Source organism: Microcaecilia unicolor, chromosome 2 (assembly GCF_901765095.1).
Source record: "Microcaecilia unicolor chromosome 2, aMicUni1.1, whole genome shotgun sequence".
NCBI lineage: Eukaryota > Metazoa > Chordata > Amphibia > Gymnophiona > Siphonopidae > Microcaecilia > Microcaecilia unicolor.
Window position 1 is genome coordinate 19,577,160 of NC_044032.1, and position 16,080 is coordinate 19,593,239.

The 16,080-nt window shown below is 45.3% G+C and overlaps 1 protein-coding gene across 1 annotated transcript in view; it reads right to left on the reverse strand.

The window, feature by feature from the left end:
• LOC115462812 (aldo-keto reductase family 1 member A1-A-like) overlaps positions 1 to 9,034 on the reverse strand; it is a 67,499-nt gene extending 58,465 nt beyond the window's left edge. The window contains exon 1 of the mRNA XM_030192829.1: positions 8,923 to 9,034. The gene's annotated coding sequence lies outside the window, so the exon portion shown is untranslated. The remainder of the gene's footprint in view (positions 1 to 8,922) is intronic.
• Positions 9,035 to 16,080: the final 7,046 nt, after the last annotated feature.

The window sequence follows — 16,080 nt, forward strand, 5'->3', positions numbered from 1 at the left end:
CATCTTATAGCTGGCTGCGAAGTGCTGATGGCAGAAAAATTTTTATATAGAAAGGCATAACGTCTGTTTTCTGGAGAAGGGGCTACAATGTTCCATCTGCAACTCAAAGCATCTTTTGGCAGCCTGCTACATTTGTTGAGTCCTTTTTTGTTAGTTTCAAAGTATCTGATCATTTTAACTTCAGAAGTGTTACATTTCTGCATTGCTTGTAAAGTTTCCTTTTAGTATCCTGATCATAAGGTCATCGATCCAGTGCTCAGATCCCAAGAGGCATTGTTCTGTCCTCTGACAGCCTTGCACTAGTTTATAACGTGATCCTAAAATGTGTGTAATGCTTTTACTGTTATTCTCATTTCTAAGGACTATCATTGCTGCAGTTCTCACTCTGCAAAGGTACATGAGCAAGGCATTGTGTGTAATGCAGTTCACAAGCAATGCAACCACACTTGCTTGGCTGTGTAAGAACTGTTACCACTGGTTGTGAGGTTGCCCAGACCTCCTCGCTCTCTCTGCCAAGCTTGGCTCTTTTGTCTTCCTGCTATCATTTTCTGGTCATTCTCACTATCTCTGTCCTGGAAGGTCAGCCAGGCATGACTTTTCCCTCCAATTGAGGGCTGTCCTCTAGCACCTCCCTTGCCACCCGGTGGCAGGCTCTGTCCCCATTGGTTTCTATCTGCTCCTCCCTGAGCCTGTGTGAAGCCTCAACACCCCTTTGTCCCTTCAGCCATGCGGCATTCACCATCTTGGCCCAGACAGCTTGGTCCTGCTGGAACTCCCCGCAACGAACTTGGGTTTTTACCTTGAAAATATCTCCTCCCTAATGAGATATCACACATTCTAGCCACCCAGCTTTGAACCATTTCTACCTGTCAACTATCTCTCTCCCCTGCAATAAAGCTACCTCTCCTCAGATCTCCACCTCCAACAGCTCTCAGATGAAGGAGTCTCTGTGCCCTGGAGCAGCACTTCTGAACATCTGTCTGTGAGTAAATTATCTGTGATTTATTCAATAAAAGAGACTTCATAAAAATAATAGAGACCTCAGGTGATTGGTGTGCCAAGGTTATACTCTAAGATATCATGACTTTAAGGTAACAAGTCTATGAGAGTCCCCTCAACATTTCCCAAACAGCCCCTGGTCCATCCCAGACCTGTCAAACAAGTGCGGGAGGATTGTGCTGAGCGCATGCTCAGGCACAATTTTCCCGCACTTCTACCCCATGATCAGAGATAATTGCGTGCTTAAATTTGCATGCAATTATCTCTGATCAGAGGCCTAATAATGCCCCGCGCTGTTCCAGTGCTATTTTTAGAGTGCTGTTTGGAACAGCACGGGGCTTTTGATCATAGACCTGTCAGCATGTAAGAGACAGTCCCTGCTCGACAGAGCTTACAATTTAATCAGGACAGGCAAACAGGACAAATAAGAGAAAAGGGAATTACTTACAGACATGGGTACTGCAAGTGAATAGGAGTTAGAAGTTAAAAGCAGCCTTCAAAAGGTGGGCTTTTAGCTTAGATTTGAAGATGGCCAGAGATGGAGCTTGACATACTGACTCAGGAAGTCTATTCCAGGCATATGGTGCAGCAAGATAAAAGGAACAGAGTCTGGAGTGGCGGAGTGGCCTAGTGGTTAGGGTGGTGGACTTTGGTACTGGGGAACTGAGGAACTGAGTTCGATTCCCGGCACAGGCAGCTCCTTGTGACTCTGGGCAAGTCACTTAACCCTCCATTGCCCCATGTAAGCCGCACTGAGCCTGCCATGAGTGGGAAAGCGCAGGGTACAAATGTAACAAAAAAAAATAGAGGAGAAGGGTATAGATAAGAGAAATTTACCCAATGAATGGAGTTCTCCTGGAGAAGTGTAGGGAGAGATAAGAGTGGAAAGGTACTGAGGAGCTACAGAGTGAATGTATTTGAAAGTCAATAACAGGAGTTTGAATTGTATGCAGAAATGGATATGGAGCCAATGAAGTGACTTGAAGAGAGGGCTAATATGAGCATAGTGACACTGACGGAATATAAGTCGTACTCTTGCTTCTCTCATTCCCAGTTCTGTAAGATGTACCAAACCCCAGCCTTGGCTGACCTCTAGAATCCGCTACCTATGATCTGCTGAATGCCTTTGGCTAAAATCCCATGCCCATGCTGACTTCATACATTGCAAATTCTTTCTGACCTCCTTGCAGTCTGCTCTTTCACTTGCCAAACAGGACTACTACTTCCATTTGACCAACTCTTGGCGCAAACCCTCAACATCTCTTTGCCACACTGAACTGTCTACTCAAACCGCCTTCACCTCCAACCTCCCTTCACTTTCTCCCCAGACTATGGCTGGGTACTTCCATGACAAGGTTCACAAGATTAACCTTGAGTTCTCAACCAAGTCACCTCCACTTCTCCTTCCTTCAGTCTATTCTTCTGTCAACCCTCCTTCAACCCCTGCCTCCTTTTCTTCCTTTCCTGAAATCATTGAAGAGGAAACTGCACACTTTCTTTTCACCTCCAAACTCTCTACCTGTTCTTCTGATCCTATTCTCACCCATCTACTCAGTACTATCTCTCCTACTGTCATCCCTCCTCTCTGTCATATTCTCAATCTTTCATTTTCCAGTACAACTATTCCTGATACCTTCAAACATTCTGTAGTTACATCACTCCTCGAAAAGCCTTCATTGGACCCTACCTGCCCTTCCAACTACTGCCCCCATCTCCCCCCTCCCTTTCTTATTCAAGCTACTCAAACGTGCTGTTCACCGCTGTTGTCTTGACTTTCTTTCATCTCAAGCAATTCTTGATCCACTTCAATCTGGCTTCCACCTTCTACATTCAACTAAAACAGCCCTTACTAACGACTCCAATGACTGTTCCTGGCCAGATCTATCCTCATCCTTCTCGATGTATCTGCTACACTGACACTGTTGACTCTTGATCACCAGTGGTCCCCTCCCCCAAGGGCTGGCAGATGGAGAAAGGTTTTGGTCACTGTTCATTTGAGACAGCTATGATTCAGTGACCTGTAATGAGAGGCTCCCTGTGTCCATTCCAAGTCACTCACCCTTCCAGTAACCACTGCCATGGAAAAATAACTAATTAACCAATGTATCTGCAGACAGCTGTACCATAGCCCAGGCAGCAGGAACATTACAACCCTTGCCCTGTGAATCTGTAACTTAGCAATAACATGACAAGAAACATAGCACAAATCCCTTTTACCAGACTGCTCCCATCCAGTTCTCATCAGGGAAACCAGCATACATAGAGGCATATTTTCAAAGCACTTAGATTTACAAAGTTACAAATAACAACCTATGGAACTTTGTAAGCCTAAATTTGAGTGGAGGAGTGGCCTAGTGGTTAAGGTGGTAGACTTTGGTCCTGAGGAACTGAGTTCAATTCCCACTTCAGGCACAGGCAGCTCCTTGTGACTCTGGGCAAGTCACTTAACCCTCCATTGCCCCATGTAAGCCGCATTGAGCCTGCCATGAGTGGGAAAGCGCAGGGTACAAATGTAACAAAAATAAAATAGATACTATTGGAGATTCTACATGGAATGTTGCTATTCCACTAGCAACATTCCATGTAGAAGGCTGTGCAGGCTTCTGTTTCTGTGAGCTTGACGTCCTGCATGTACGTGCAGGATGTCAGACTCACAGAAACAGAAGCCTGCGCGGCTGCAAGGACAGGCTTCTACATGGAATGTTGCTAGTGGAGGAGTGGCCTAGTGGTTAGGGTGGTGGTCTTTGGTCCTGGGGAACTGGGTTCGATTCCCACTTCAGGCACAGGCAGCTCCTTGTGACTCTGGGCAAGTCACTTAACCCTCCATTGCCCCATGTAAGCCACATTGAGCCTGCCACAAGTGGGAAAAGCGTGGGGTACAAATGTAACTAAAATAAATGCTTTGAAAATGAGCACCAGCTCTTATCAGGGAAACCAGAATATGTAGAGGTGTATTTTCAAAGCATTTAGACTTACAAAGTTACAACTAGGCATATTTTCAAAGCACTTACAAAGTTACAAATAGTAACACATCACCACTCCATCTTATGTTCTCTTACTATATCTGCCTGCTTAATTTCCATTATGTCAACCATGCTCTCTATGGAACACCAATTGTATCTTTTACTCTGGAATGGCGAATGCTATGACGGAACATTGTAAGCCACATTGAGCCTGCAAATAGGTGGGAAAATGTGGGATATAAATGTAATAAATAAATAAATAAATAACCTATGGAACTTTGTAAGTCTGAGTGCTTCCCTTCTGGCTGTCATCGGGCGAACTACCGTGCTCCACCAAATCCCTGTTCCCTTGAAGATCATCAGTTGATAGCCTGATTAATTTCCTCCCTAGCCTAGGACTTCCCTGTGAAAAGCTAACCGTCATCAGATCAGCATCCACTCTGCTTTCGACTTGCAACATGTCACATGCAGACATGTAGCTTCCTCTAGGGAGGAAAACCCGGTGACACAGTTCTGGTCGTCAGCTTCATGGAAACTTCAAGAAGGAAGTAGACGGACACAAGGAGAGAACGATTTGTTTAAGATCAGTTGCAATAAGGCATGATGCCACCAGGAGGACATAGGCCCGAGTTCAACAACATTGGCAATCAAATGGATCTGCATCTTGTTTAAAAGTGTGGTCGAATAACTATGGCTTTGCGATTGATTTAAAAGCTCCAGCAGCAGTTACAGCTGTGGTGGTCTGGATTAAAGATGCCCACACTGATCTGCATTTATATTAAGGGGCACATTTTCAATAAATCACCTGACGGAGTACAAACATTCTATTCAGGCAGCACAAATTTACTTGATCTTCAAGCACTAGGAGTGGCCTAGTGGTTAGGGTGGTGGACTTTGGTCCTGGGGAACTGAGGAACTGAGTTCGATTCCCACTTCAGGCACAGGCAGCTCCTTGTGACTCTGGGCAAGTCACTTAACCCTCCATTGCCCCATGTAAGCCGCATTGAGCCTGCCATGAGTGGGAAAGCACGGGGGAACAAATGTAACAAAAATAAAATAGATACTATTGGACATTCTACATGGAATGTTGCTATTCCACTAGCAACATTCCATGTAGAAGGCTGCGCAGGCTTCTGTTTCTGTGAGCCTGACGTCCTGCATGTACGTGCAGGATGTCAGACTCACAGAAGCAGAAGCCTGCGCGGCCACATTGGTGATCTGCAAGGGCTGACTTCTAGTGAAATAGCAACATTCCATGTAGAATCTCAAATAGTAGCAACAGTGGAGGAGTAGCCTAGTGGTTAAGGTGGTGGACTTTGGTCCTGAGGAACTGAGTTCAATTCCCACTTCAGGCCCAGGCAGCTCCTTGTGACTCTGGGCAAGTCACTTAACCCTCCATTGCCCCATGTAAGCTGCATTGAGCCTGCCATGAGTGGGAAAGCGCGGGGTACAAATGTAACAACAAAAACTACCCACATGTGGTTATGCAGAGAAAGTATATGTGTGTTTTTCTATGCTAGGAGGCTACTACACTGTATGATTCTTATATTCTGCTAAGTTCAAAAGAGATTCTAAGCAGATCACAAACAATAAGTCTTTCTTCAGGACAGTCTACAATTGCATATCTAATACACTGAAACTAAAAAAATAAAAATCTCTCTCATGAATTGCACATCTCAAACATTAATTACAGACTTGCATATCTAATATATTGAAACTAAAAGCATCTTTCTCATCAAACAAAAAAGACTTTAACACTTTCCTGAAGGAATAATACCGTGTTATTCTCCGAATTTCTAAAGGCAGTCTGTTCCAAAGCTTAACTCCCTGTTGTAAAAAGGAACGCGCTAGCATGGATTTCTTCCGAACACCCTTAAGAGACAATTTAATTTCAAACAGTGTTCTGATCTACCTGAGGAAAAGGATGATGGGAAATCTAAATAATTAATCAATCTACCAGATCCATCTCCGTACAGCATTTTGTACATCATACATGCTTGCTTGAACTTTAATCTTGAAGACACAAGACGCCCATGCAAAGTGGAGGAGTGGCCTAGTGGTTGGAGCACCAGACTTGCAATCCAGAGGTGGCCAGTTGAAATCCCACTGCTGCTCCTTGTGATCTTGGGCAAGTCACTTAACCCTTCATTGCCTCAGGTACAAACTTAGATTGTGAGCCCTCCTGGGACAGAGAAATATCCAGAGTACCTGAATGTAACTCATCTTGAGCTACTACTGAAAAAGGTGTGAGCAAAATCCAAATAAAGAAATAAAGATTCTAGAATTCTAAAGAATAACAAGATTCCATGAAAGTGTAGCAACATTCCATTTAGAACCCCAAAGAGTAACCCCAAAGATTCTTTGGGGTGGAGGAGTAGCCTAGTGGTTAGAGCACTGGTCTTACAATCCAGAGGTGGCCCGTTCAAATCCCGCTGCTGCTCCTTGTGATCTTGGGCAAGTCACTTAACCCTCCATTGCCTCAGGTACTAACTTAGATTGTCAGCCCTCCTGGGACAGAGAAATATCCAGAGTACCTGAACGTAACTCACCTTGAGCTACTACTGAAAAAGGTGTGAGCAAAATCCAAATAAATTATTTGAGATTCTACATGGAATGTTGCTACTATTTGAAATTCTGTTGCTACTATTTGAGATTCTACACAGAATGTTGCTAGTGGAGGAGTGGCCTAGTGGTTAGAGCACCAGTCTTGCAATCCAGAGGTGGCCAGTTGAAATCCCACTGCTGCTCCTTGTGATCTTGGGCAAGTCACTTAACCCTTCATTGCCTCAGGTACAAACTTAGATTGTGAGCCCTCCTGGGACAGAGAAATATCCAGAGTACCTGAATGTAACTCACCTTGAGCTACTACTGAAAAAGGTGTGAGCAAAATTTTAAAAAAATAAATGTAGATCCAACAGTGGGAGATGCTCTTTTGTACTTTCCCAGCCTGTAAATCAATCCTGCTGCTGTATTTTGTCCAATGGAAGCATAAAACTTACATCCCATGTGTTTGAAACTTCAATATACACATGCTGTTTTTCTTTCAAAATCCTAGGAATGCCTCTTGGGCTAGATATGGTGCCCGAAAAATCCATGTGGGAAAAAATTACGCCTAGGCATATTCGCTAAAGTACACTTAAATTTTATAGAATAGACTTAAACCTCTGCACAGTATATAGAATATGCCGAATGTTTTGCCATGCGACCAAATTTGGTCGCGTCCATTTAGGCCACGTTTTACTTGGTGTAAATCCTGATGTCTAAATTAGGGGTGTATTCCATAATAATGCGCATAGATTTTAGAAATGCCCACGCCCCACACATGGCCACGCCCACTTTTCAACTCAGAATTTAGGTGCACCATGTTATAGAATACACTTAGTGAGCTGTGCGTGTAAATCCACGCAGATTACCACAATGGAATTTATGCGGGATGCAAAGAACAAATTATAAAGTAACTTCAGACCACCCAGAACACAGCAGCCAGGCTTATATTTGGAAAAACGCGTTTTGAAAGTGCCAAACCCCTCCGAGAAAAACTGCACTGGCTCCCAATCAAAGAACGCATTGCTTTTAAGGTCTGCACCCGGGTTCATAAAATTATATACGGACCTCATAGACCTACCAACCAGAAACACAACAAGATCAGCACGAACTTACCTAAATCTCCACTACCCAAGTCCTAAAGGACTCAAATACAAATCAACTTATGCATCCAGCTTTTCTTACTTATGCGCACAACTATGGAACGCTCTGCCAAAGATAATAAAAACAGCGACCGACCACCTAAGTTTCCGGAAAGAACTACAAACAAACCTGTTCAGAAAGGCATACCCCACCGACCCAACATAAAAACCTAAGTTCCTGCGACACTGCAAAACCAAAGACTGTAATGGACATACCTTAACCCTCATCCCCCCTCCCTAACTTCCCCAATGTATCTACCAAACATGAACCTTCTTTTACCACAATAACACCTGTATTTGTTCATAGCGCAACTGGCGAACGTCGTTGCGGTACCATGTAAGCCACATTGAGCCTGCAAATAGGTGGGAAAATGTGGGATACAAATGAAACAAATAAAATAAAAATCTCAATGCCAATTAGTGCTGATAATTGCTTGTCAACATCTAATTAACAGCACTGATGAGCTAGTTAACCCATCAAGTTATTCACATTGTTTTAGAATATGCTTCAGTTTCCGTGCGGATTTTCAGGCACCAATATATAGAACCCGGGGGTCAGTGGGCTGAAAAACCACTTAGATGGATTTTACCCACTCAGCACTAATCACCCCCTGAAAGTGCAAAATTACAGACATGGAATATCACCAGCAAGCTCCACATCTTCCCAGAGTAGCTGTTTCCAGCCTCAAATTTTTCCAGAGCGCTAGGCTTTCCCCTGCTACAGAGAAACCCCACACAGATCTCCCCTCCCCCGCTCCATCTTTTCTGTGATCTACTCAGTGTGTTTTCTCTAGAGAAAAAGGTGCCGGTACTGAAATGCCAGGCCACCCATGAGGGTTGGAGTGATCACTGAGGGACGCACCCCACAATAGCCAGGCCCCCTACAACCAGTCACAGAATCTATGACAAGGTAGAATTGGTGCGTAGAGCCTGAGCTCTTTCATTAAAACTTGGGGACCATGGGTCACATTTTAGCAGACAATGGAAAAGGTGCCGGTACTCAGTACCCCCAAGTACCCCCTCCAAAAAAAGCCCTGGATCTACTATACTGAATTCTAGCCTCATCTCACTTCTCTGTCTGCCTTTCTTCCTACTTAGACAGTAAGCTCTCTTACTCAGGAACTTCCCTTGCTCACTGTGCCCACCCACATGATTGGTGTAAAACGTCCATTGCATTTCTGACCTATTCTCTCTCTGTTCACTTTGTGCAAAACCATTTTCAGCCCCACAGAAAATTTAATAATAATAATCATAGCAATAAGTGTTGCTGATACCCGAGATGTAAAAGTCCGTCTGTTCTTCCTGTAATTGGCGTCCCTGTCTCCTGTTCGGTGCTGAGACCCGAGTCACAAGCTCAGGCTGTCTGAGCCATCATATGTGTGGAAAAACCCCAAGCCCCAGCTTAACCCTTTAGTAACTAATTAATGAGCTGTTTCCTGCCTCAATCTGCGATAAACAGAGGTCACCAGGGTGCGATCAGAAGAGCTTAGGACAGCAAGAGTCCCTATGTGGAAAGTTCCAGCTGAGGAAATGTACAGATGTAACAGAAATAAATCTTGCTGAGGATGACTTACAATTGTGACAATTACTAATTGCTATAGCATTAGGAGAAATAATGAAAGCACTTAAAAATACAAATGAAATGTGCTCTTCTGGTGGAATTCAGTTCTACTCATAGATAGATATGAACTGAATGTAGCTGAAACCAATGAGTTATTTAAAAATAGAGTTAAGTTTGGACTTCCGGTTGGGGAATGGAGTAGCAAGACGGAAGGTGAAGCTGCTCCGGGACACTAATTAATCTGCGCTCGTAAACAGCGTCCTTAACCACAGCAAGACGATCGACTACAGAAATAAAAACATCCAGAACAGAAATCTGGCCGAAAACGGAGGGCCTGCGGCGATGGCGGCAAAAACGGGACGGAAAGAACCCAAAGAGCGAGCGCGCCCAGGAGACAACAAAATGGCGGAGAAAGGAGCCCCTGACTCACCCTCGCCCAGCTCACTGTGGGCCGCCGAAATTACAGAAGAAGTGAAGGCAGCGGTGGAGCAAACAGTAGGGCAGAAACTACAACTGATTCTGGACAAGCTGGATGGGATGGAGGAGAGGCAGGCTACGTTGGTCACGGAGCTCCACGAGGCGCAGCAGCGACTGGGACAGGCGGAGGAAGAGATTCGGAAGGTGGTGGAGGAGCGCCCGAAAATAATCGGCAGGCTGGAAGAATTGGAGTCGCGGATAGAGGACCTAGAAAACCGCTCAAGGCGGAACAACCTGAGGCTGGTTGGACTGCCGGAAAGTGTGCCTGAACAGAATCTAGGCACGTTCCTTGAAAAATGGCTGCCGGAAGCGGTGGAGAAGCAAGACCTCGTTGGTAACTTGAAAATTGAGCGAGCACACAGATTGGGGTACCGGCGAGAAAATATGGACAGGCCACAGGTAGCAATACTAAAGATCTTGAACTATGCACATAAAACAGAGATTTTACAAAGCCTAAGAGCCGGGAAACAGCTGCAGTATCAAGGCAAGAAAGTTTTATGTTTCCAGGACTATTCGCTGAAGGTCTCTGCAGCAAGAAGAGAGTTCGGGCCCATCTGTTCTAAGCTGTTTGGACTCAAATACAAATTTAGCCTCCTGTATCCAGCGCGACTGAAGGTGATAAACAATGGACAAGTGGTATACTTTGACAAAGTGAGGGAGGCTGGAGAATACGTTGACAAGTTAACAAGAGCAGGGAGCAGAGAACAAGGGGAGAACAATGGCTGAAAGAAACAGATCCAGCAGAGCCAGACGGATTTGGTGTTGAATTCACACTAATAGAAGGCTGGAGGAGGTTACAAGATGGATATTGCATATGTTGGTGCTGGTTTGAAGTTAAGACTCATATGAGTTTTCAGTTAATGATAAAGTTTGAAAATGTGATAAGGACATTCAAAGGGCTGGAGCCCTTAGCGCAGTAAGAGAGTGTCCTAATCCCGGGGACACGGAAGTCGTAATGCCTAAGGGCATGTTTAGGGTAAAGTATGTAAGAGGGGTTGAAGAGGGGGTGGGGGTGGGCGGAGAGGGGAAGGGAGGGAAGGGTAGGTATAAGGGGAATGGACAAGGGGGGGATAGGAGGGTGGGACGAATGTGGATGAATGAGATGCATGAGTGTTGGAAATGGATGAGGAGCAGCAGAATGGGGGAGTATGAGAAGGAATGCTGGGAGGATTGCCCGGGAGGTGAAGGCTGGGACATCTCTTGGGTGGTTATAAGTTGGAAGCGGACGGTGGAAGGTCAAGCTACTACTGAGAGGTGTCAGAAATAAAGATTGTGACATGGAACGTTGGGGGTATACATTCCCCAATAAAGAGACAAAAAATCTTAAAAGTCTTAAATGACCAGAAAACAACAATAGCCTTCTTACAAGAAACACACCTAACGCGAGAAGAGCATGAAAAGTTGAAGCGCTGGTGGGTGGGTGAAATTATGGAGTCCCCAGCAGTAGATGGGAAAGGTGGGGTGATAATCCTGATACGCAAGGGACTGCATGTGAAAATTAAGAAGCTAATCAAGGACGAGAGAGGGCGATATGTCCTGGTGGCCCTAGAAATAGAGAGGCAGCCTTTATTGCTATGTAACATATACGCACCTAATAACTTTGAGAAGTCATTTTATAGACAACTCTTGCGTAGAGTGCAGGATATGGGAGAGGGTCCTATCATAATGGGGGGAGATTTCAATGAGGTAAGAGAGCCAAGATTAGACAGATCTAATCCGACGGGACGAGAGCTGTCCAGGAGCCAGAGGGGTCTGGGGATGCTGGAAGAGGCCCTGGAGATAGTAGATGTATGGAGAACCCTAAATCCATTAGAACGAGATTACACTCACTTGTCCAGAGCCCACTCCACGCTATCACGCATTGACTACATACTGATCGCACGGGAGCTGTTAACACAAGTTATGGGGACCAAGATTGGGCCAATAGTGGTTTCTGACCATGCTTGGGTCTCAGTGGACTTGAGGTTGGAAAGAGAGTCACAGGGAACCTTCTCGTGGCGATTTCCTGCTTACCTGTATAGAGATAGTAAGTTTCAGTCGCAACTACTGCATAGGTGGGCACGATATCAGAAGGAGAATGAAGTACATAGGGAAGATCCAGTGCTTTTCTGGGAAGCCGCAAAAGCGGTCCTCCGAGGGGAAATAATAGCTTATAACAGTTTCCAGAGGAAGGCGTGGAGGCGGGAGGTGCTAAGGTGGGAAAAGAAGGTGGTATCTTTGAGGAGACAATATGGCCATAGTCAGACGTTAGAAATGCGGGCCCGGTTGTTAGAGGCGCAGCAAACCCTTAATGAGTTATTACAACAACAGGCCCAGAAATCAGCAGTGTTTTATAAATATCAGCTGTATAAATTTGCTAATAAGGGAGGGAAATTCTTGGCGAAATTAATAAATAAGCAGGTGGGCTCCAGGAAAGTAATCTCATTAGTAAATAGGCAAAAAGAATTGAAACATAAAGATAACAAAATAGCAGAGATCTTTAAGCACTTTTATGAAGAGTTATATAAGCCACAAACTGAGGTAGTGAAGCCTAGTGCAGCATACCTTGGGAGTGTTGATGTGCCAAAAGTGCATACTGCAGACCTAAAGATTTTAAATGCTGCAATAACAGAAGATGAAGTAGACGGGGTATTAAAGCAAAGCCCACTTGGTAAGGCACCAGGCCCTGATGGGCTCGGTAATGAATTTTACAAAATACTCTGACCGGAAATTGGTCAAATAATTTCGGAGGTATTTAATTTGGTGATTGTGCGTGGACAGATGCCCAGCCACTTGAATCAGGCTAATATAACAGTCATTCTGAAACCGGGCAGGCGAGCACATCTGCCAGAGTCTTACAGGCCTATATCTCTGCTGAACGCAGAAACAAAATTCATAGCAAAGATATTGGCGAATCGACTGGCTCGGTTTTTGCCGGAATTGCTGGAGAAATCACAAGTGGGCTTTGTGAAAGGCCGGAAAGTAGTTAAAAATCTGAGACGGATAATTGGGGCATTGGAGAGAGTGAAGAGTGAGGGCACGCGGGCCATGTTAATTAGCTTTGATGCCGAAAAAGCCTTTGACAGAGTGGACTGGGGCTTCATGTTTGCGACGTTAAAGGCTTACGGCATAAAGGGGTTCTTTGTACAGGCAATAGAGACGTTATATAAAGATCCCAGGGCGAGAATCAACGTGAATGGGCTGTGTTCAGAATGGTTTAACATAGGTAGGGGAACAAGACAGGGCTGCCCACTTTCACCACTTCTGTTCGTGCTGACGCTGGACCCATTACTGCGGGAAATAGGCAGCAACGTAGATATCAAGGGAGTACGAATTCAAGACCAGGAATTCAAAACTGCAGCCTTTGCAGATGATTTGCTGGTGTTGCTTACTGAGCCCCGGAGATCACTGGAGCAGCTGATGGAGAGCCTTCAGGAATATGGAGACTTCTCGGGGTTCAAGTTGAATCTAGAGAAGTCGGAGGCCCTAGCACATGAGGGAATAGGACAAGAGATATGGAGTCAGACAAAGTTACGCCAAGCAAATACGGTATTTAAATACTTGGGGATCAATATGCCAATGGACCCAGCACAACTGTATAAAACCAATGCCCCAGGCTTGCTTAGAGAAACTAAGGCACAACTGGAAAAATGGATGTCTTTACCGCTGTCATTAATGGGCAGAGTACACTTGTATCAAATGATTATATTCCCAAAATGGCTGTATGTACTACAGATTCTACCAATTAAACTGATGATTAAAGATCTGAGGGCTTTGCAGAGGCACGTAGCACGGTTTTGCTGGGCGGGGAAAAAATAAAAAATGAGGTGGTGTCATGTATATGGGACGCAGGTTGGAGGCGGGTTGGGCATGCCTGATTTGAAAGACTATAATCATGCTTGTTTGATAAGACATGTGAAAGACTGGGTCTTGGGCACATCTACATATACCGATATGAAGTGGGAACAAGCGTATTTTAGACCATGGTCCCTGAGCTGGTTATTGCACTCGGGGGGGGGGGGGGGAGGGGGTTGCCACCTCCGGTGAAAAATAGTGTGTTGCTGCGGCCTTTGAGACAAATCTGGAGGGTGTTACTGGGCCATTGGGGACAAGATCCGGAGACTAGTGTGCTATTGTCAATAACTGGCAATGCAGAGTTCCCAGCGGGAAGAGAAAACTGAGTTTTTAGGGACCTGGAGAGACAGGGGGTGACACTGTTGGAGAGTTTCCTCCAGGCAGATGGATCACTGCTGTCCTATGAAGAATTCGAAAGGAGATGTGCGGGAGGTCCGCTGACCAGGCTGGCTTATTTACAGTTGGCACATTACCATAGGGGATTGCCCCAGTCTGCACTCACATTGGAGTTTGGAGGGAAAGTTCGGGACTTCCTAAGAGGGGATGCAGTGGGGCAAACTTCCATATCTTGGTTTCATAAAGCATTGGGAGAATTCAAACCTAAAAGGGATATTGGTGAAGTAGTGAGGAGATGGGAGCAAGAGGTGGGGGGCACAATAGCAGAAGGGAAGGTGATGGCTGCGCTCAAAGGGTTAACAGGGGTAGTACATAGTGCGGAATTGCAGGAGTGCCATTTTCAATCAATACATAGGGCATATTTCTCGGGCAAGCAAGCATGGCATGCAGGGGTGGAGGGGGCAGATAGATGCCAAAAGTGCGGAGTGGGCATGCCCTCATTGGCACATGGGATGTGGCAGTGTCGACCCATTTGGAGGTTCTGGACGGCTCTCACTCGGTTTGTTTCAGGGACTTTGGGTTTTAGGATACAACTCACATTTGAACGGATAATGTTTAGTTCATCATTGGTGTGGGCGGCAGGGACGAGGGAAGAGAAGTTATTCCTAAGTAAATCCTGCATTCTGGGGAAAAAATGCATATTGAATCACTGGCTGATGGACATACCGCCCTCATACTGGTATTGGAGGAATAAACTGCATGCGCTTATGCTCTGGGAGGCAAAAGGTGTGCGATATACGCCAAAACGGAGGCAACAATTTATTAAAACATGGAAAGCATATTTAAATGTTATAGCTCCTAAAGTTAGAAGCCAGGTATTGAATGAATTGGGATGACTGTGGAATGAATGGAGGGGAGGGGGGGAGGTAGTATTCACGGGATATGGTGGGGGGGGGGGGGGGGGGGGGAGAGATTGCGATGGGATACCAAAAGGAATATTATAATGTAGAGATAATAGAGAACTCAAATTGTGGTCTCACGATTACTTGCACGACGCCAAGGGAGAGAGGGAGGGCAGGCGGAGATATAGAAGAAACTGTTAGCAGAGCTTCATATCAGCAGGTACCCGTGAACTGCTCATTTCCCCCTATTGGCCATATCTCTTACTATCACGAAGGTACTGCGGGGAACCACGGGATGGAATAGAGGGGAGGATAGGGATAGGGTAAGGGGATACAACGGTTAAAAGTTTGAAGGTCATAGTTATCATTCGGCAATTGCTGGGTTTGTATAGATATGCCCTACTGTTATAACATGCACTGTTGGAAATGTTTGTCTTGATTACCTGTGAATCAATCGGCTGAGAAACAATCGGATCCTACGGGGGCTTTACAAGTTCAGACTCCTGGAGGAATGTGGCAGTAAAGCCGAATCGATATGAGTGGGGGGTATAACGAGGGGGGGATTAGTTGGGGGATAGGGATAAATGGCATATATATATGGAAAATATTGATGATGACTGTCTGCACATGACTGTGATTGATTACATCTGATGTGAATATTTTGCTGCTTGTCAAGGTGTTTGTTTTATTAGCATGTCATCAATAAAAAATTGTTGAAACTAAAAATAGAGTTAAAATTGGGCACAATTAAAGAACTTCCTCAATTCCAATTTAACCATGACGTGGGGAGGGGCATTTTCGAAAGGGACGTCCAAGTTGCGATTTGGAGGTCCTTGCAGAATGGCAAAATCTAGGGGCGGGGAAACCCATATTTTCGAAATAAGATGGACGTCCATCTTTCGTTTTGAAAATATCGTCAGGGACGTCCAAATCCTTAAATTTTGCTGTCCCTAGACATGGATGTTTCTGATTTTTGGCAATTTTCGAAACCAAAGATGTCCATCTCAGAAACGACCAAATGCAAGCCATTTGGTCATGGGAGGAGCCAGCATTTGTAGTGCACTGGTCCCCCTGATATGCCAAAACAGCAACTGGGCACCCTAGTGGGGTACTGCAGTGGACTTCATAAATTGCTCCCAGGAACATAGCTCCCTTACCTTGTGTGCTGAGCCCCCCAACCCCCCCCCCCCCAAACCCACTACCCCCAACTGTACACCACTACCATAAACCTTACGGGTGAAGGGGGCACCTAGATGTGGGAACAGAGGTGGGTTTTGAAGGGCTCGCTGTTTCCTCCACAAATGTAACAGGTAGGGGGGGTA